The sequence below is a fragment of the Helicoverpa armigera genome, chromosome 21 (genome assembly GCF_030705265.1).
Source record: "Helicoverpa armigera isolate CAAS_96S chromosome 21, ASM3070526v1, whole genome shotgun sequence".
Classification (NCBI taxonomy): domain Eukaryota; kingdom Metazoa; phylum Arthropoda; class Insecta; order Lepidoptera; family Noctuidae; genus Helicoverpa; species Helicoverpa armigera.
This window is the reverse complement of record NC_087140.1, coordinates 1437054-1458746: the sequence shown is the minus strand read 5'-3', so window position 1 is coordinate 1458746 and position 21693 is coordinate 1437054. Positions and strand designations below refer to the sequence as shown.

At 33.1% G+C, this 21693-nt stretch overlaps 1 protein-coding gene across 1 annotated transcript in view; it reads left to right on the top strand.

Annotated features, from left to right (window-relative positions):
- The first annotated feature begins 842 nt into the window (after window positions 1–842).
- LOC135118362 (octopamine receptor beta-2R) overlaps window positions 843–21693 on the top strand; it is a 69636-nt gene continuing 48785 nt past the window's right edge. Inside the window, exon 1 of the mRNA XM_064040188.1 lies at window positions 843–863. The gene's annotated coding sequence lies outside the window, so the exon portion shown is untranslated. The remainder of the gene's footprint in view (window positions 864–21693) is intronic.

Sequence of the window (21693 nt, the reverse complement as noted above, 5' to 3'; positions counted from 1 at the left end):
ATCTTTGTAATAAAAAATTGCAGACTAAACCAGCAGCCGATAGTTGACCCGATGGCTATTTTTTTAAATGTTACTAATCAAAATTTTCATTTTGTCTGATGCCGGATAAATACATGATATTTGTAATGTGCGTACTACCATTCATCTTCTATGAACTCAAAAAAAATTATCTACCGACTCGAAAGTTGCAATGTGTGGGTCTTTAATAGTTAACTGACAGAATCATGACATTATGAATGGAAGTTTAGTTCACTTAACTAGTACACGTAGTATGACATAGTTCTATTTTTGAAAATATATCAGAATTACTTAATTCACAAAACAAACACAATAAATAAATCTATACTAAAGCTCCTTATCAGAAGCATTCACAAAAACAATCTTAAACCACACTTAAGTATAACAGAAACCTCATTTTTAATTCCAAGTTGAAAATTAAAATTTTAAATTTTCCGCCACCGCATTATTCGCGAAGAAAAAACTCAGTATATTCAGTGCTAGAATAAAAATGTCTTTCAAAACGCTTGGTTCAAAGTAAATGCTTTTCTAGGCCGTAACATAGCACTTGAATGCATATAGCGTGGGTATTTCTTGCTGAAAGAAATATGGGCTCTTGTCCCCGTTTTAGCAAAGAGTAGCAATTCTAGCATGGAGGTTTTATTAAAATTATTGGTACCTATTTTTTTTCAGTGCGTACTTTTCTAGAGTTTCGAAATGAGGTGCGTATTTCTAAGGATGGTTCAGAATGGAATTTGTATCGATTTAAAATGAGCATAGTGTTTTTTTTTTATAAAAAATGTATACACTGTTTATTTTGAATAAGAATTATCTTTTCTTGTTTCAGATTCTATGAACTACTCTTGGTAAGTAAAACATTGTGAAAACCTTTCAGCAAATTAAAAAGTACGTTTAATAACTTCGTAATGTGTTATTAAACAAGACTGCGGGGTGAAGAGTAAATATGAAACAACAGGAAAATTTTCATCAGATTTTCCTACTGTGTAACGAAGTGTGAAGAAATTCATTTCATTAAAAAAACAATCATAATCTTTGTAACTGGTTTACTTAAAAACAAAAAACTTAATATTTTTTCCTAAAAATCATGGTTCCTTGTCGCTTTTAATGACTTTATTTAATCCTTCAAAAAGCGAATTGAGATAAATAGGGCCATAATTATAACCACAAGTTAATGTGAATTTAACAAATAACTCACCTAGACAAAATATCACGAAAACTACCGTAGAAGTAAACGACAGATAAAATTGTCTAAAGAGAACACAATGCTTTGTCTAAAATAAAATAGAAATAACAATTTTGAACCCTCTAACTATCAGAAATAAGGTTCCATTTAGAGTACCTCAACTAACTTCAGTCTTCTTTGCTATTCAGCGAAACCAAAGCAGTGACAAGGACAAATGTATTCTCAAAGGATCTTATTACACTTGACCCGGACATAGAAACATTATATCAGTACTATATAAAGTTACTTTGTGTTATATATATCTTCAAATAAACCACGTTGGATCTCTAAAAGCATTACTGTTCTCTTAGTCACAATATATGACATTCAAGTCCTCAGATCATTGAACAAAGGGATGTGATATACAGAGAATATCGTCAAAGTAATGTAATATCACTGTTTTTTTATTTTTATGCCGAGTGTTTTATTAAGCACACCAAGTCATAGTGCCTTGTAAGCAGGTCAGACTGACAAAGAAGGAACACATTCTTTATTCCTAATTTAAAGTGGTGATCAAGGCTCGTACCTTCTCCGTGTTCAGCAAAGAGGTCTGTGCCACTGTAGTACAGTCAACTTCAGGTCAGTGGTAACAGTTTTATAGGAAAAGCGTACTTATTAGTATTGAGTTAACGTACAACAAAACTAAAAAGCAACGCGGATTACAGAAAAGCTGGTAAAAATATTTTATGTTCCCATAAAAAAAAGGAAATTTAAAACTAATAAATCGTGGGTTATTTGATATTTGATCATTCAACATAAAACAGCAAAATGGTGGTTTTCGTTGTTGATACACTGCTTAGAACATTCCTCGTTCCCTCCCATTTCATTATTCAATTTGCCAAAGAGGTCGGAAAAAGACATAAAGAACAAAAGTAAATAAATCAAGCAACATTACTAAAAGTACATCAGAGCCACCTGATCCAAAGAGAACAAAATAGTTCTATAACAAAACAGAGACAAACTAAGTAATTGAGTAAAACTTCTTTCCGTCCCTGTCTTTTGTTTGTCGTTCGATGAGTAAACTAATAAACTGAGTGTGTTGGGTAACTGAGAGTGATAAATAATACGCGAGGTGTTCGAAATTTGCGGGGTTCGAATTTTGAAAAAAAAAAAATGGTTTTGATGTAGTGTGGATTTCACTTTATCTTTTGTTTTTAAAATAATTTTTCACGTATAAAGTGCTAACATTTATTTTTTATTTAAAAACAGTATTTAATTCAAGCATAATATTACGATAATTATGGTAACATTTCATTAATTCGCACACAATTTATTTAATCCCTGCAAACCAATTAAAACCCACAAAATATTAAATAACGGTAAAACAGGTTTAAATATAGAACTGAAACTACCCCCATTGAATCTCAAGCACTCTCATTGTCTATTGAAGCTTTAAATCAAAACCTACGTTGAAAATTAAAGTGGGCCTTTATTAACCCTTCATTATGCTTCGTCCAGAAAGGTTTTCAATAGAAATCAATATTTTAAAAGGCTATTTAAGTAAACCTTTTGAATTCAGTGGCTAATATTAGACCTTTAATAATGTATGAAGTCTCGTGGTTGTTACTGATTTTAGGAATATTGTGTTTGGTAAATAAATTATTTAGACTGTGAAAATGGCTATGAAAATTGATCATTGACTGATCTGTGTTATGCAATTATGCTATTTATTCTTTTATTTCAGCTTAAATAAGTTTATGTCATTATACAGCAAAATTCACTATTATCATTAAAATAAAAACTTAAAACACGTATATTAATCAAAGCTTCAATAAATCAATATAAATTGGCATGACACAGTGCGACAGGTTTTCATCTATAAGCGCCACCCAATTTCCCGCCATTTATAACAAAATGGCCGCCGTGACAGCCACTTGAAACATATTGCAGCTGTTTTCGTTACATTTTTAATCGTATATTTGAAATAGAGTGTTTGGATTAATCAGCAGTTTTCAGTTTCGATCGATAGTTATTTGGTAATACTACTTATTATTGTTTGCATGCCATTTTCTCGTGATTTTACACGGTTTTTGACTGATAACTACTATTCAAACGTGACTTAAAAACATTATGGTCATAATTTTTGTGCAGGATAGAAAAAGCTTTGATAGATAATGTCAATTTAATATTATAAAATCAAACTGCGCCTAATGGGTAGATAATAAGATAACTCATGTTGTTAATTTCACAGTATCTACGGATAGCTTAATATTAATTTGACTTGATAACAAAAGAAATACCTATTATTATTCAAAATTATGCAAGTAAGCAAGAGCAATCGGTATCTGCAGCAGAACTGGTTATGGCAGAATTCAATTTCCCGTTTGGAAACCGAATTTCGTGTTTGCCGTTATTGATTAATTGGTATTATAATAATACTTTTCGCACATCTTATGTGCTTTAAATAAATTATTAGATGGCACCTGGTAAACATAGAACACAATAAGATAGAAATGTGGGGTTTTATGTTTTAAAAACTGGAAATAACGCCAAATAAATGATTTATTTTATAGTGCCTGTTATTATTGTTTTGGAATTTAACTTATTCAAAAGACAAGGGGAAAAAGAGAAACAGTTATAATGCATTTTGCTAATAGAAATTATTGTAATTAATGTATCATCTAGTGTCTGTTTGACTCAGATTCAGACTTTCAGACTTGCTCAAATAAAAAATCTTCTGAGTAACAACCAATATTCGTATGACGCGATCTGATATTCATATGACGGGCATTTTCTATGACATCGACATTGTCGTCATTTGACATCTCACTTTGAATGTACATGAGTTGATACACAATATTTATTACAAGTATTATGTGGGTGGAAATGTACTTAATATAGACCGTTAGTCTTTTATTAATAGGTGTTGATACACAATATTTATTGTGGGTGTCAGTTATCGGCTCAATGATCTTATTTATGGGGAATATTTTAAATGCCTACGTTGTATATGTATTGTTAAAGATATAATTAGATACAGAATGTAATGTATATTTATAGGCGGACAGGGGTTGTCATTTATCGGTTCAATGCTCGTGCCGCTAAGCTTTTAATAGGTTTACAAATAAATGAAGGCATAATACATGTAACAACAGCTACACTCACTTTTTCGTATATTTTGTTTTATGACTAATGCATAAAAACTTTATTAATGATTACTTTTAAATTTAAATAGTATTGTAGTTTCTTGTTTAGCGACAGAATTATTTTGCTTTACCCATGTCATTCTTTAAACAGCAACACAAGCACAGCTGTTGGTTGATGCCTACAACTTCATGAAAAATATAGCATTACCTGTAACATGTTTATGGTCGTGTGCAACTGAACAATCCTTTTAACTACTATGTTGTGACAATGTACGATTAAAGTACGCAATTGCGCGAACGTTGACAGTAACACTCGTCGCCGCCCACTTACCGGCCAATTTACTAGAATCGAGGAAACATACGGTCCATACCATTGAGAACAAAACTAGCGGAGATACCATAACGCGCAAAACTCCTAAGAAAGTAGCTCGCCAAAATGCTGGTGTTCGATTGACGAGGAACGTTACCTTCGCCCTCATATGCTTTCTTTAGAACCTGTCCATTTTTTAAGACAATATCACCAACCAATCAAGACCACTCTTTGATAGATTCGTCTTAATTTGACAAGAAACCCGTAGCTGTTGGTTGTAGCAACTGATTACGCCTACCGAATGTAACTTGACCTACAAGAAGGCTCCTGACCTACCTGCCTTATGGCATCTTCGCTATCGTTCCCTCCTCCGTGGTGCGTACTAATTAATTAGTGTTCACGCTTTGGATGTGCAAGTCAATGCCAAGGGGCTTGGCACCGTTTGAGGACGATTTGTAGGAAGAAAACGTTGACATGTATTTACAGAATGTTGCTTTTAGGGTAAATGTGTGTGCATTTTTGGGTATTAAACTGACTTGAAAGTAGAATAGAACTGACCAACTATTTGATAGGTAATTTTTCGTAGTGCTGGTACCTAGTCGTCATGTATGAGTGGATCATCATATTTGACAGTCCCGATGTTATCTTACTGAATCTTTCAACTGATCATTGTTGATTGTTAAAATTTAACTCTCAAAACATTATAGCTATCCAAATTGGAAGATCTCCTACCGTTCCATTTAGTGCTAGTAATATTGTCTTAGTTGTTTGTTAGGTACCTAATCATATAGGCACTGAGGCAAAACTGTTTAAAATATGACTTCACGATAGGTCAACTTAAGTCCAGTAATTATTAAAACACGCGACATTCCTACAAGTTGAAGCTAATAAATTATCGCAACGATTAAAATCGGATGCTCCTAATTAAATTTCAACAGCTACACAGTTTTCATAGCACTGTGGGTAGATAATTGCGTTCTGGCTTGGCACTCGGCGCTTCCACGTGTGTAGTGACCGAGAGGCCATTATCAAGGTACTTGCATATGAATCAGTAACCTTCTCGTTATATCGTCATCCGCCTATGTGTTCCCTATTATTTTGGTGTTGAAAATCTCCCAAAATCATCGGAATAAGTATCTATTTTTTGACTGGTTTCTCATTTTCGTGGACATAAAACTATCTTTAGTAATTAGAAGCATGGATCACATTGGTCAAATTATTGCCGAAAACTATGATGACTATCAACGAGGTACATTATATATTTTGAATAGAACTTGGTAATCTTTTTTCCATGCAATTCTTGCATAACCATTATTAAAATACTGTCAATATTTTTTCCGTATTTGAAATCACTTTTATTGAAATTCTCTGCACGGATAATGACGTGGCAACATAATAATCTAGACTATTATTCAGCCACGACTATGAAGAAGATCAGACATCAGCGCAGATACAGGTGCACTCTCTAAGTATTCCCTCAGCCGCAAAGTACGATAGGACGGCAATCCGACACGACCAGAGAGCGATCAGGCGCAGGACCGTCCTTAACATTCTCGATAACAATGTAAATAGGGGTGAATATACTCAAAAAGATGCTGATACATTCACATTGGATTCAAGATCAACAGAACATACAAAACAAGCTTACTACAACTGTCATGTCTTATATTTTGTCGCACGCTTGGCAGACTCCCAAATTGTAATATAACAGTTCCGTATGTACCAGTGTCATTGCTAAAGTGTACGAACGTTTATGCGTTCCAATTAAAATTTTACTATCGTTACCAACGTTTGAACTTGGATTTTTATATCATAAAAATATTACGTAAGAGTTTACTCGGTGTCATTAAAATGCAGAATATGAGTGAGGTACTTATATCTCTCCATCTGTCTAGACTTTTCCCAAATTAGGTTGGGGTCGGCATCCAGTCTTAACCACATGCAGCTTAGTACCAGTGTTTTACAGCAACTATCTATCTGACCTCAACCCCAATACCTCATTATGAATAGTATTTCCTTACTTTTCACATGTTTTTTTGTTAATTCTGTAGTATATCATCGATATCTAGATATTTGAAATATCGTCAAAACTTCCTACAAATAACCTTTAATTCAAAGGCATGACCACAAAACGTAAATATTTGTGGCGTTTCCAATAAAGTTAGTAACAATATTATCTTTGTGGCGACCATGGTCGCAAATGACAAAATATCGTAAATACTTGCGTGGATATTCTAAAAGCGTATTATGTTATATTTTATTAACTGTGAATTAAGGTTATACAAATAAAGAACTTCCAGTTCATAATTCAACAGTAAAGAGTATAGGTTTACTCTTCAGATATATCATCATTATCTGATGCTGGTGAAAGATATTTCGTTTTTTTTAAGTTTTCAAATACCTAACCTATTCAAATTGTATTAAGAGACAGGTCGTCTTAATCCAGTATAACCTCGGTCTGAGTAATATTTATTTTTAGTGAGAAAAAATGCGTCCGCTAAACTATCCCAAAGAATTTAATAACGTCATACAACACATTTTTAAATGAAAAATGTTAGAAGTTTTAATAAATTAGACAAATCTACTCTGGTAATGACGGATATGAGATAAAAGTATTACAATTTACCGTTTACATCACTTTTCAAGTACGCTGTAGATATTTCAATCTAAAATTGCATAAGATGTTTTTGTAAAGAAAGATGAGAAAATATTGTAAAAACAACAACAAAGAAAAAGTTAAGTATTAGATGTGATTTTTAAAAGAATAAGTAGCTTATCATTAGATTCGACGAGATTATCGCTTTTATCCTCTCATTATATCGTGATTGCAGTCTTGAATCAATTTCTAAGGTAAACTTTTGCACTTTGGTGACACATTAAAATGTGCATACTCATTAATTTTCACGTTATTAATAATTTTGAAATATGCGGTTTCAATGAGTACACAGTACAATATTATTTTAACAATCAAATACCCAAAACATTTGTCACCAACAGAAACAGGTGTTGTCCTATATTTTCAACCAATTCTACATGTTTCGTCATCATTGTAACTAACGGCAATATCTACGAATAATATTTTCAAAGCCATTGACACTGTTGACTTGGCAATCTATATCTATACTTATAGAGATATAAGTAATAAAGAGATAACAATTTTTGTTGCTCCGAAACTACTGAACATATTTCAATAAATTATTAATTGTCTAACAGTGAAATAATAAAAGCAACATAGGCTAATTATTCCGGTTACGCGAAAGTTCTTTCAGAGTGCTGATTCCAAGTTTTGTAAGTTAACTTTCAAAACAGTAAGTGTAAAATAAATGTATGGCTTTACAATTATTTTCAGCAACTAAACGCCCTGTCCATTATTTATAAATTAAGGGTTTAAGCTCCAAGTAGGTTACACACGTAATTATTTTTGTTTGTGATAATGAGAACAGTGTCGTCACGTGAATAAATATAATCCGTAATTAGTCAGTTGTCACATTTAATCTTGGCAATACTTTTAAAAGTGTTTTAAAATATCCTAAATTGTACTTAACAGACAAATTGAAGATTTTTGTGTTGGAATTCTGGCACGGCTCTTTATTTATTAAATTAAAAATTGCCGTAAGTGCTCAAGTACTTGCAAACTACTTACGTTTTTCTTAAATAAAAAACGAGTTTTCGTATTTTAACCTAATTTTCATTCAGCACAAAGTTTAAGCAAAAATCTGGTCGCCATCAAAAAAATAAACAAAATATTTATTTTTCCGGCGACCATCCGCGTTTGCATCGAACTGATAATACTACATTGGCATGTAGCCATCTTCACTCATTACTAGTGGGGACAAAACTATTTCTGGCTCATTTCAGTACACTTCGAGTTCAGACGACCAAGGTCACCTTCGAGGTCACCGATTACCGTCCTATCAGTATATGGTAATTGTTGGGTGTTCCGTGGTACTGATTTAAAAGATTATGGTCGTTGTTAGCGAATTAAAGATGGATTAGTGGCGTTGTTTAGTCGTTCTGTGGGCGGTGATGGGGTTGTGAGAATAGCAAAGTAGAATACTTTAGGGCATACGTTGTACTTTTTATGTTATTTATTTAAATCCGGTATAAAGAATAAACTACCTATAACAATATAAATGATATTGTAGTTAAAAAAAGGCTCGAAGATATGTAAAGATGCACACTTGTGCCATTATGGGCGTTCCTACAAACAGGATTGAAGCAATAAATAATTATTAATAGGTATCATTAACATTATACTAACATTCCAATATTGTGATGCACATACTATGTTCGTTGTTTTGTTTATTAGATAACTGTTGCCAAGGAGAAAAATATTATATTAAGAGAAGCCGCTCGGACAATGTTTTTTAACATAATGGAAAACATACACCTGAGCTTAAAATTCAGACGTGCAATAATTATATGTATTGTATATTGTAGTTTATAAGTATTTTTATGTGCCTACCGGCCCCTACTTGCTTATAATAAACATATAAATAAATATTTTAAATGTTATCGTTAGTGCAATAAATGAATCAATTAATTTTGGCTCAATTAGTTTCGTAAATTTTACCTTTCACTTTATTTATAGCCTTCAGGAACCGTTAAAGTCTCAAGTTTCAGAATACGTACTTACAAGTATATCTATTGAAGCAAATCCATTAAGCCGTGAAAACTTTACTCAAACTTCACCGTATCTACGCCAACTCGGAGGTAAGTTATATTTGACGTACTCAACGAGTTTCCAATTAATAGCGTTAATTAATAATTTTACCTACAGGTGATTACGTTGGATTTACAGTATCTTTTCTTAAAATAAATTTTTATTTTAAGAAGATTTTTTCTCATATATATTTTCAAAAAACTCCCATCTCAAAATAACCAAAAATACATAAACTACACGACTGTATGTGTATACAAAAAATATACACAGAATCAATTTTTTTGCGTCTATTTCGCACATCACTATGTCACATCCGAATAAAAACAGTAACATCGATATATTACCTAATTTGTGCTATAAAACACGATATATTTAAAGAAACACACTTTTCCGACATCAGCACAGCGTTTTAATAAATTTTATCGACTTTAGCGGATCTCACACTACCAAGTGTTAGGAAACGGAGGGACGGTTAAAGCGTTAACATGTCAGAGTGTTGTACTGCGTATGTTTTGTTTACTAACTAAAGCTATCTTCCTCGGTCTGTGTTTTATCCTACTGTTAGGAAAAGACCTCGTCTACAACAGTAAAGTCCCAAGTGTTGAGCAACACCCCTCTGGATGGTTGTTGGCGATTTGGAAAGTCGAATTCAAAAGTTATTCTAAAATGTTTTGCTCATTATAAGTGACTCAGTTAAAAATAACGTTCGTTTAAGCCATTTTGAAACAGACAAATTCACCTGAGTTAGCATTTTAAGCGCTGAACTATCGAATAGATGTATCTACTAGCGATCATTGACATAAGCGTGTGTGAAAATATAGCGCAAGGCAGTGTGAGATGCCTTCGTACATACCCTTTATTTCAATGTTGGACAACCCACAGACTATTCATAGCCATTCATAACTCAAAGAGCAGTTTGTTCAAAGATAAAATGAAACTAAAGACTGATTGTCACGAGTGGGTTCTAAGAGAAAATTCTAGAATAAATACGACTGTTTTTCTTCTTAACGGCTTTTGTGTAGTAATGGTAAAAATTGCTTAAAGCTGGTTAATTATAACTGAGTTTGTGTATGCGCTCAGTGTTGGACAGGGTTACCGAGGCTCTGGTAAACTGTGGCCATCTGATGATTTCCCATTGCCTATCCTATAAAACATACCTACTTAATCTTTTTGAAGATTAATTTTAGATGACTACAAATTACTCTTTACGCGAAAACCTTAAACCATATTATTAAAAAAAAAAAATTCACTAAACGTTTACAATTTCCTATTTTTTGAATTCTCTCGCCTTCTAATGGCGAATTTCCGGTGACGTTTCCTGGTTTGTGTGAGAAAACTGTTCAAGAAATATTCAATGTCGTAGACGAAAAATATACTCATTTATAAGCCCATTTTACTAGTTTCCTGTTTCATCCATGGCATGTGGGAACAACTACGCGCACTCTGTTAAGAGGCGACCCCAAACTGTTGGAGTCGCCTTGGCTATGCAGTTGATAAAAGTGTCATCAAAATGAATTCCGTAGTTTTTATAACAAATATCCAAAGAAAACTTTGGTGAAAACGAAATTCGTATTAAGTGTTCCGTAAATGCTCTTCCCTAAATTTAGGTGTTTGTTGGTGAAAATGGGCATTAGTGTTCTTTCCTTCCCGTATACATGTATCAAAAATATAATGCCTGTGTTTTCCTATTTCAAACTAAAAGTGTAAGATTGTCTCGCCATGCAATTCTTCGGTTAGTTGGCTTCTTTTCATTTTATGTTCATTTTAATTCAACGCTTGGCTTCTTTCATTGAATGCGTGTTGAAATAAAAGTAGCTACTTATATGGCCTACATATTCTTCAAGGTTACATGCAAGCAAACACTTCCGTTTTTTCTATAAAATAAATATCAGGCAAAAATTAAGTACACAATACTTAATGATTTATCGTGGTAAAATAGTTAACGATCCAACTCAACCCCTGCTGCCAATTCTATTGGCAATTCTTGTGTATTATTTAACACAAAATTTCTCGTCAACTATCCTATATTTCATTTTTCATAACTTTTCAAAACTTTCACAATTAAGGCAAATCTACCTTTATCAATCAAGTTAAAATGGAACAAGACGTTCAAGCTCCAGAACGTACCAAAAAACATACATACATATATATTGTATACTCGAAAAATATGAACCGTCTTCCGGCATAGTTGAGTAAACCATCAGTATCTCATTAGCATCATTAATTCCTTCATTCATTTTTACCAGGCAAACAAAGAATGAAGATGGTTAAAACAACATTTTTCACACATTTTTCAATACCTAACGTTCTTGTTGACATTTCTGACGCAAACATTCATATATGACATCTGACATCTATTGTAGTAATTTGAAACGTGAAATACGAAATATATCATACATTTTTGTCAGTCTGTGTGGTTATTTTCTGTCAACCTTTTTTTTTGGGCATGAAAAATGGTTTGCCTTCGCAAAAATAAATAATTAGTGTGTTTAAAATTACTGTTGCTAGTGGTAATTGTAAATGCTTTGTTTTGTTTATTTACAGGTTCATGAAAACTAAAATAAATATAATTTTAATTGTTTAACATGTTTAAAGTTAAGGCTGTTTATCATTAGACAGGTACCATAATTAATCTTGTATTAATCACAAACACGTTATTTTATTTTTAGCTCACTTCTACGGACTTCTAATTTGTTTCTTTAAAATCTATGCAATATCAATTCTATTTTAGATTCGTATTTGGATAGTTTCCAGGAAATTACTACAGTCCTATGTCGTATGTCATGTCGGTATTATAAATACAGTAAATTGTTGGATACTGTTAACGTTGGTGTCCACTGAGGTGTAACATATATATTTCTTTGATATTGAACGAATCATTTATCAATGTGAATGGGGACACAGGAAATGGTAATGAGTATTGGTGTATTTTGTAATAGGCTTTTTATGTACCTACATCATCGCTTTATTTAACTGATATATTTGTATCAATGGTGAATGTAGGATTATAAAAACATTTCAGTTTTGAGTGTTTACATCTGTTTTAGCATGTCAACACAATATTCTAAGTTGGTATTTAAGTCAAAATGTTTTTGTTACTCACCAAAACATCTAAAACCAACTCAATCAAAACCTTTGCCAAATCTCACAAACTCAATATTAGTACAAAAAACACATGACATCCAAATAATGCTCAAAAGAAAGTAAACTCGTACCTCGCGATGCGTAGCAAAGTGTGAAAACGCGTTTGCATCATTTTACGGTTCAGAGCACTATTTCTAAAGCGCCATTGATCCCGATATCCGTAAATAAAACCCGTCCCGGAATATTTAAAATGGACGAAACTGAGTATTCATGTAAGGTTCGCACGAAGCTCACGCGTCTGCCCTTTCACGGTCGTTTTTTATCTATTAAAAGATGGGCGGATGGAGTGTGGATACAAAAATGAGGCACCCATTTTGTATTTTCACCTTTTTGTAAAGGTGTTGAGTATAGGGAACATAATGGGCTTGGCAACTGATAACAATAACATAACACAACATTGTCTGTTTTTCGTGAAAATATTTCTTGGCAAAAGGTATATAATAACACATGTATTTTGTCAAGTCTCATGGAATGAAAAGACCCCTTTCATTTTTGTATTTTACTCGAAGGAAAATTTCACCAATGCTACATTGTACGATTCGAAAAACAAATCATGGACGCCAGAACCTTACAAACGCTATTTCGACGACTTCCAGAAACAAGGCTTTAAGTGCCATTTACCATAATGAATACTAGTTAAAAAAGATTGCATTCTTTTAGGTACGTCATCGTGACAGTTAATTTGGAATTAGGTATATTCTGTTAAGAAATTACGTGCTATTGGATGACTACCCTAATATTTTTGTGACAGTTCGTAGATTACGTTTTAGCTTATATAGTGTAAACACGGTTTTTCCTAATAATGTATTAAACTGTATAACATTCTCTATGTTTTGCAAATATTCAGATGCGTCAATAACTAAACTATGTTTAAGATTTCACTGAAAGTTTCCCCGATAGTATGAAGTTTAACATATTCCGAACTTCTAGTTTAAATTATGTATTCAGAAAGTCTTAGAGTTTTGATTTAATGTGAATAAAATATACACCACATGATGTTATATGTTACAGTATGCGGGAATTTATATTTTTTCCTAGATTTTTCTTCGCATACATAGCTTGTTTAGTTGTTGTTTCTAGACTTGAAACTGTTTTTTTACTTTCCTATCACTATTTCACTTCAATACTAGCTACCTTTCTGATTGATGGATGGATGGACATTAATGATGTCTTCAATCACAAGCAGAACGCAAAAAATCTTCAAAATGTACTAATAATTAGCAGCAATGTCTAAAATCAGTATATTTGTCCGTACACCATTTTTATCCATTCAACAATGGCCATCTTATAACGTCTGTCAGTCACCAATTGCGTCAGAATGGCAGTCAGTTCAATCAATCACTGACAGTCTTTCCTTGAACCTTCTGTGAAATAGAGTGTTAACTGAGTTAAAATTAGACCACTTAGATTAAAGGTTTTTAAACTTTCGTGATTTGGACACATAAATAAGTCCCGATTATTTATTAACACTCACAAAGACAAAGCTGGTATTTATCATGGATGAAGATAAATCCCGGTTTTTACACAAAGCAACTGCCTACCTGATCTCCTTAACTCAGTTACCTGGGCAACCCGATAGCCCTTGATAAGAAAAGTTATCGTCAAACTTTCTGGCGTCTGACCACTCGTAAAGACTGTTACGGTCTTAGACTGTGTTAGATTGTAGGTATTTAGATAAAAGTGTCGAAATAAAACACATATTTTAAGCAGAAATCTATAGTAGAAAGAACTATGAAATTATACAATTTTATTCAATTTAGCAACGTAAACATATTATGTAGGCAGTATACCTACATAGTCAAGTATATTTTTAGTATATTCCCTTCTGTCATACTAGTAGAGCTGACATAAAATAGACCATTAACACAACAGCAGCTATAGCCCTTTAAACGAGCAAAAACTTACAAACAAACATAATGAATGACTTATGAAAACACACACAGCTGTCTTATACTAAATTATGTAGATGAGTGCGTGTGGCGCCAAACACCCACAGATTGAAAGAACGAAAGGAATTTTTAGCCTTTTTTTTCTTGTTCGCCATTAGATCACTTTTCATAGCTTTATAAAAACTACAGGAAATGACATTAGCACTGACATAATACGGTTTGAAATAGCACAGGAAACGCTCGTCAGAGTTCGTTTGGTTACTTTGATAGATCTAGTTGAAAGATGACTATTGAAATGTATCTGCTACATGCATAGTATTGCATTTATGTACTGATGTAATGTTGTTCTTGAAAGGATATAACATCTGACGTATAAAAATATATTACTCCTTCGACATTTCAAAAGGCTAAATATTGAAAAGGATTCATCTAGTATTTATAGCAAAATAACATTTAATTCAAATAATATTTCTGGCACTATGAACGATAAATAAGCAGCTGTTTCATCCACATAATTTATTTTAAAAACATTGAAATGGTACATGGAAGATAATTTTTGGTCCAGTTACGCACACCAGGTATATCATAATATTATATTTTCATATTATTTAGTTTTTTTCTTGTTATACATTTGATTCCAACGTGGTAAATACAACGTGGCTGTTGAAATTAAAGTTTATTGTGGGCACTTCCTGAGTTTCCCCACATGTTGTGTGAAAATAAATCTATTTCACAAGTAACTATGAAAAACACTATGCCGATAGCCAAAATTACGTATTTCAAAAAATGAAATGATTGACTCTAATTAAGGAAGGCCTATGTTCAGGAGAGGACGGCAATTGACAGATTATGATGATAAAACCGTCTATCATCGTCAGTATTTCGTAGAATTTTATCAAATAAAAACACACTTTAAAATGCATTTGCCAAAAATAAAGTCAAGATACGCACTACAGGTCATTGACATCTTGATATCTGAAAACACATTTGCGATTTTATTATCATCACTACACAAACAAATTGTTGAGTGCTTGTATTCTTGTCCTGAATGATACGGATGAATATTTATACCTACGCATGGCCAACCATACATACCTACAGATACCTATACATATTTCTCTGACTTTGCATAATATAAAACAGTAAGTATTTTTATTATAATAAGGGCCTATTTTTCAGTCGCGGGGTATTTTGATGTTCTAACTAAAGAATATGTTTGAGGTTTTGTACAGGAAATATGTGAAACCGCTATATTTATTTCTCAATTCGTATTCTAATCATTTTCACCAGTAACGATTACACTAAAGCATAATTTATTTTTTTCAACTCCAACTAACAATGCTTCACTAATTCTATACAGTTCACACACATCATAAAGTTCTATAATTACTACAAAATAATGTACAAGTACTTAATGCTGTTATTACTAATTAACAACATCCTTTATGATCGTGTGTATGTCGTAACGATGTCTATTGTTTTATTTTACACATGGGATTATCACAAAACTTTGATAAGATCTTACGAACGCCTGGGAAGACTTCTGTTAATGTTAATCTATACTAGTATTAAAAAGCTAAAGTGTTAATACATATGTTTATTTGAACCCACTAATCAGGATTAAAAGCCTGATTTGAAAAAGCCGTGAGTGTCAGATAACTTATTGAGGAAAAGCTACTTTTTGTACACCGGTAGAAGAAGTATTTTCCACGGAAAGCAGGAAAAACTACAGGTCAAAGCAAATATGACCCCAGAAACCTCCCTTTACGATACCGTCAGATAGAAAAAACAGTTCTCTTTAAAACTCATTTACTTAACACTAACAGATAGTAATTCCCACAAACGCTCTTAAACATAAAACTAATGCTAAGGAAACTAAGTTTGCCGACCGTTTCAAATGAAAACACCTCTACTTACCCCACAAACCAAATAACCGCAGCGATTACTATTTAATATTAAAATTAAAGCCATGTTGGTTTCGTACATAAACGAGAATGGTCTGTGTAATTAATTTGCGCTGCACATTGAGAGAATTACAAATGAGTACGCAGTGTTGCAGGCATTTTATTAATATTGAACAGGTTTATTTTGTTTGACGACACCTGTATTTCAGGTTGTAATTTTGTTTAAAACACTGCAGATACAATAGTTTTTGTAAATAATGGGGTCAGTGTTACAAAAATACCTACGTGTTTCCAGCTCCCATTATTTGTTCGTCTTTGGTAGTCAGACAGAAGTCAGAAAGTCTGACAATCACTTATCAAGAGGTATCGTGTATCTACAGATTCAAAAGGTAATATAGGCAGTTACTCTATGTGCAAACAATGATACTCAACTGCATCCAATGAGACTGGAAGAAGATCTCAATATAATAAGGAAAAGGCTGGTCAGAAGATGATTTGACTGTGCATAGGTAGGTACATGAGGTGAACTAAACTAACTAGGCATTCGGGTTCCTTAACACATCTGTCAAAAATTTTTGGTTTTACAAAAATGGGTGGTTTCCAAAGAACATACGTTAATACGAATATGAGGGCGTAGCCAGTAACGTCGTTCGTCCCCCAATCACCCGCAAATTTAGGAGATTTTCTGTTATGGCATCTTAGCTCTCCATTTCTTTGTCCATGATCTAAGCTTTCACTAAAAAGTCAAGTACTCAACTGCATCCAGGTAGACTGGAAGCCGAACCCAACATTGTTGGGAAAAGGCTAGGCAGATGATGATGATTTTCTAAAGTAACACTAACTTACTATAGCAAGTACAGTTACCCGCAATGGTGTAGTCATACATAACACACGATTAGCGTACAACAGAAACAATATACAATTAGTTATTCACATCAGCGCGCGTTTAGCGGCGCTCGGCGGATATACGCGCGTAATGACCGACACTGTCCATTGTGTGGGAGTAGTATGACGGATATTGTGTTATGTAGTGCGTTTATTAAAAAAAAACTACTTATATTATAACGGCGGTTTGTTTGTATAGATGTTACGTGTGTTTTACGCAAGTACCTACAGAATGGATTCTGAAAAATCTTGACAAAGATATATGCACTTGCGTCAAGGACGTAATTTATTAAATAATTTTGTGTAAAACACTACAAAAATTTGTCTTAAAAAAGTATATCTTTATTCACAACAAATAAACACAAAAACAACACTAATTTAAACTAGCAATAAAAATGACAAACACCCTTTTCACCATTCTTTAAAAATAATAACAATTTCAAAAACATTTGGGTATAAATATCACACTTCTGTTTACAAAGTACACAATGTATTTATAATCTAGGCTTGACATTATAATAATATACACGAAATCGAGGGTTAAGAACTAGAGTAGCGTAAGGGCAAAAATACAAAAAAAAATTTTTTTCACCATTCGTTTATTTAATCCCCATATTTTTATGTGCCAAAAAACTGGAACGATGTAGTGAGTTGATTGCTTAGTACAACAATAACGTATAACAAAAAAAGATATTTGTTTATTGCTAAAATGAAGTATTTCTACTTACAATAATCTTGACAATATTTTCTCAAAAAAATTACGAGCACAACGATCGTAACTCGATTTACAGAGCGAATAAGACACCAAAATATGCCTTCAATGTAATCGCTTAAATAACGTATCTTGTTATACGTTATTAACGCAGAAAGTTTGATTATGTAGGCTTAGTTTGTTTCGTGCCAAATAAACGTAAAGTACCGCTACTGCCTTGTTTCGTAAGCTTCCGTAATTTTTCTTCCTGCCAAAAAAACGTAAGGGTGGGATACGCTACTATGGCACTAATTTATGTAACAGCCAAAATGACGTATGTCAACCAGTTTTTGAAAAATAAATTTTATTAAAATGAAACCGTATTTTGATTGACCAAAAAGTTACATTATTCTGTAGCCGATAAATAAAGTTTTATTATTAGTAAAAATCAGATATCTAACTACTATAGATATGCCACAAAAAGGGCTATAAGATAACAGTAGGTGAATTTGAGTTGTTTTCGGGCTCTCCTGAGAAGTTGTCATTTTGGCCTTACGCTACTCTAGTTCTTAACCCACGAAATATGCGCGTCATCTGACAGTCATTTGTTATTTTGGCTCGATCGCAAGCTCGCTGGCGGTGGCGACTGTGTGTATCATAGAATAAGGATTATGATGGCCAAGTATAGTTAGTATGGTACATAAATTATTTAAATGAGTCAATCTGTGTAGCATTGTAATTCGTTTATTAGTTGTAGCGGAAGATTATTCTAATGGATTAGTTAATACGATTTCATTAAGGTACCAAATGTTTCCTGAACTTCCACCGGCATCCTGAGAATACTATTTCCTTCAGCTAAATAAAAAGTAGCCTTTGTCCTTGCTCAAGCCCTAGACTGTTTATGTACCAAATTTCATTTAAATTGATTCTGTAGTTCCGGTTTTAAAAGCCAGACAAACAAAGTTACTTTCTCATTTATATTTTCAACCAAGATTTTTTTTAAGTGGTACAATTTGTCTAAATATTTTTTGCTCAATAATTCTTTGTACATAAAAAAGGTACATAAAAAACAAAAATACACTGTCGTTCTGAATATAAAATGTTCTCAAGGGACATATCGTGCGCCATGTCAGATTGCTAAGCTATTATCTACCAGCTATTTCCCTTCAATTTAGTCAATTACGCAAATTGACGTTGGGTTTAAGTCAACCCTGCTTTTTTCTTTCAAAATAATAATGATTTATTGGGGATTAGAATATGCCTTTGTGGTTGCTTATGTATACATCGTATTATGAAGCTGAAGAGTTTGTTTGGAGGAACACGCTAATCTTAGGAATTGGCCTAGGTTGAAATATTATTACAATGTTAGCTTATTTATCGAGGAAGGCTATGGACAAGTTTTTATCTGAGTGTGCAAAATAGTTCTATCGGGATGCGGGCGAAATCGTGTTTGAAGTTATTTTTGCAATATTTGATAGCGTAGCATTAACAAATCAATTTACAAAATTAATAGGCATGCTAAACTAAACCTTCTTAATAGGTACTTACCTTTCGTTAAAAATTGCAAAGTATGTTATACTTTTAGCAATAAATCACCAGTTAGGTATATATTTTTAAAAATTCACAGAAAATCCTAAAACAACAATTCATCATCGTCTTAAACTTCCAATTTTAAATTCTATCCATCTATCCAATGAAGGAGAATGTTCTGCTCAATTAAATTGGGTGGACCAGTTACCCAGCGGTTGCAAATTGAAGGAGATTGTACAATTTGTCCCCTAGCTGTTTCATTGCTATTCAAGACCTCTTAACATAGAAACTAGTCCCAATTACGTCTGTATTGAACTTTGGATACTCGAAATGGTTCCGACTAATCGGAATTAAAGCAATTTACGACTAAATTAAGCTACGGTTAAGCTCGCTTTCTACGGTTAAGCTATGGATGCACCCAAAACTTTGAACTTCAAAAGTAAATTCCTGTACTTGTAATGTTTCGGTGTCTTTGAACATGGTAATATTATTAATTATTTAATTAATTATTATCAAACTAACCAGTGGGATTCAGCTTCTAGTCTAACAGAATGCAACTGAATATCAGTGCTTGATAAGGAGCGACTGCTTTACGGCCTCCCCAACCCATTTATCGAAGACAATTTGATGTGATTCCATTAATAAGGCTTAGATACTAAACAAGGTCTACAGTATCCCAAGAAACTCGGATTTAGCAAAATAGGGACGGACGTAAGACTTTAATAAACTATCACCATATTAATTTGTTGCTTTTGCTAACTGAATTCAAAACGAAAAATGTTACATTATAACCTAAATGTCTTAAAAACAATGAAAGAATAACATAATAGAACACAGAATCACCTTACAACAAAAATACATTTTCTCTTCCCAGACATATCATTTTCATTTTTGATTAAAAACCTCCTGTAACATGTAACATCATTTGCAAATGACATAACGTAGTCTTACGTGCGGCCGTAAAACCCTTCAAGTCGAGATTATCCTTAAAGTAACGTGTCCCTACTAATATTAGAAATGCGAGAGTATGTCCGTCTATGTGTGAGGCTTCCAAAACCGATTGCGCTGAAATTAGGTCATCATCTGCTCAGCCTTTTCTCATATGAATGTTGAAATCCGGACAACTTTTAGTTTGAAGTTGCGAAATTAAAACTCTAATAGGGAGATTAAAAGTGGTTTAAGAGGAACCAATACCAATTAGGTATATAACGGCTGCGGATTAAATGTTTAGAGATATATCGGAGTACGTAATATCTGTTAAAAGTGCCCTTTTAACCCAGATGAGCAAAGAAATTTCTTAAAAAAACGAGCGAAACTGCAGGAAAAGTCTGTACAATATAATCTTAAGGCAGATGTCATGAAAGCAGGAGCGTAAAAACCAATTTTTCTCCATATATTACTGACATATCATTCGTATTCTTGATAGGTACATTTTTATTTGGTCCGTACGCGCGGAGTTCTTTAATAATCCGCTTTACGGTACGTTTATGGTGTATGAGAGGAGCGGTTAGAATTATAATATTGCCAGTATATTAGATTGCATTGCAGAGGCAATGTGAACTTATGGAATTTGTTCATGATTCTTTTTCATAGTTTCAATTCTATATTTTGATTTCATAATGAGTGTGTGAATGAATGTGAATGTGAAAGTGAATTCCACTTGAGTGCGGGTATAACTTTGATATAAATGACAGATTAAAAGAGGAGGCATTTTATGAGGTAAGATGGGATATCATTAGATAACCCCGAGTGTCAAACTTTAGCTGACTATGGTTTATCTAGACTAATATTATAAAGCTGAAGAGTTTGTTTGTTTTTTTGAACGCGCTAATCTCAGGAACTTACTGGTCCGATTTGAAAATTTCTTTCAGTGTTAGATAGCCCATTTATCGAGGAAGGCTACTTTTTATCCCGGTACGGGAAGTAGTTCCCACGGGATGCGGGTGAAACCGCTGGCAGAAGCTAATGTATGATACTTTGTTCTTTCTGGTGCCATTTTTTAACAAGCTAGGTAACAAGGCTACGATAACTTTTTCGAATAACCTTTCAGTCCTGATAGAGAAGAATAATATATTTTATTCTTAACTAATGTGTGCAAATAAATAATTATTCTATTCTACCAATCGCCTTCATTTACTACTAAAGTCCCAATCTAATCGCCAGTCTATTTGAGGCATTCGTCCTTCTGACTGTCAATGCACGAAATGGAGAGAAATATGCCAATAGGAACGCCATAGATATCCCTTCAATATGCTAGTCCGGTTTTTCATTAAAGTAATCCCTAAATTCGGGATTTCTGTTTTATTATTATTATTAATCCTCAATAGAAGGCCCTCGTCTATAAATATGGA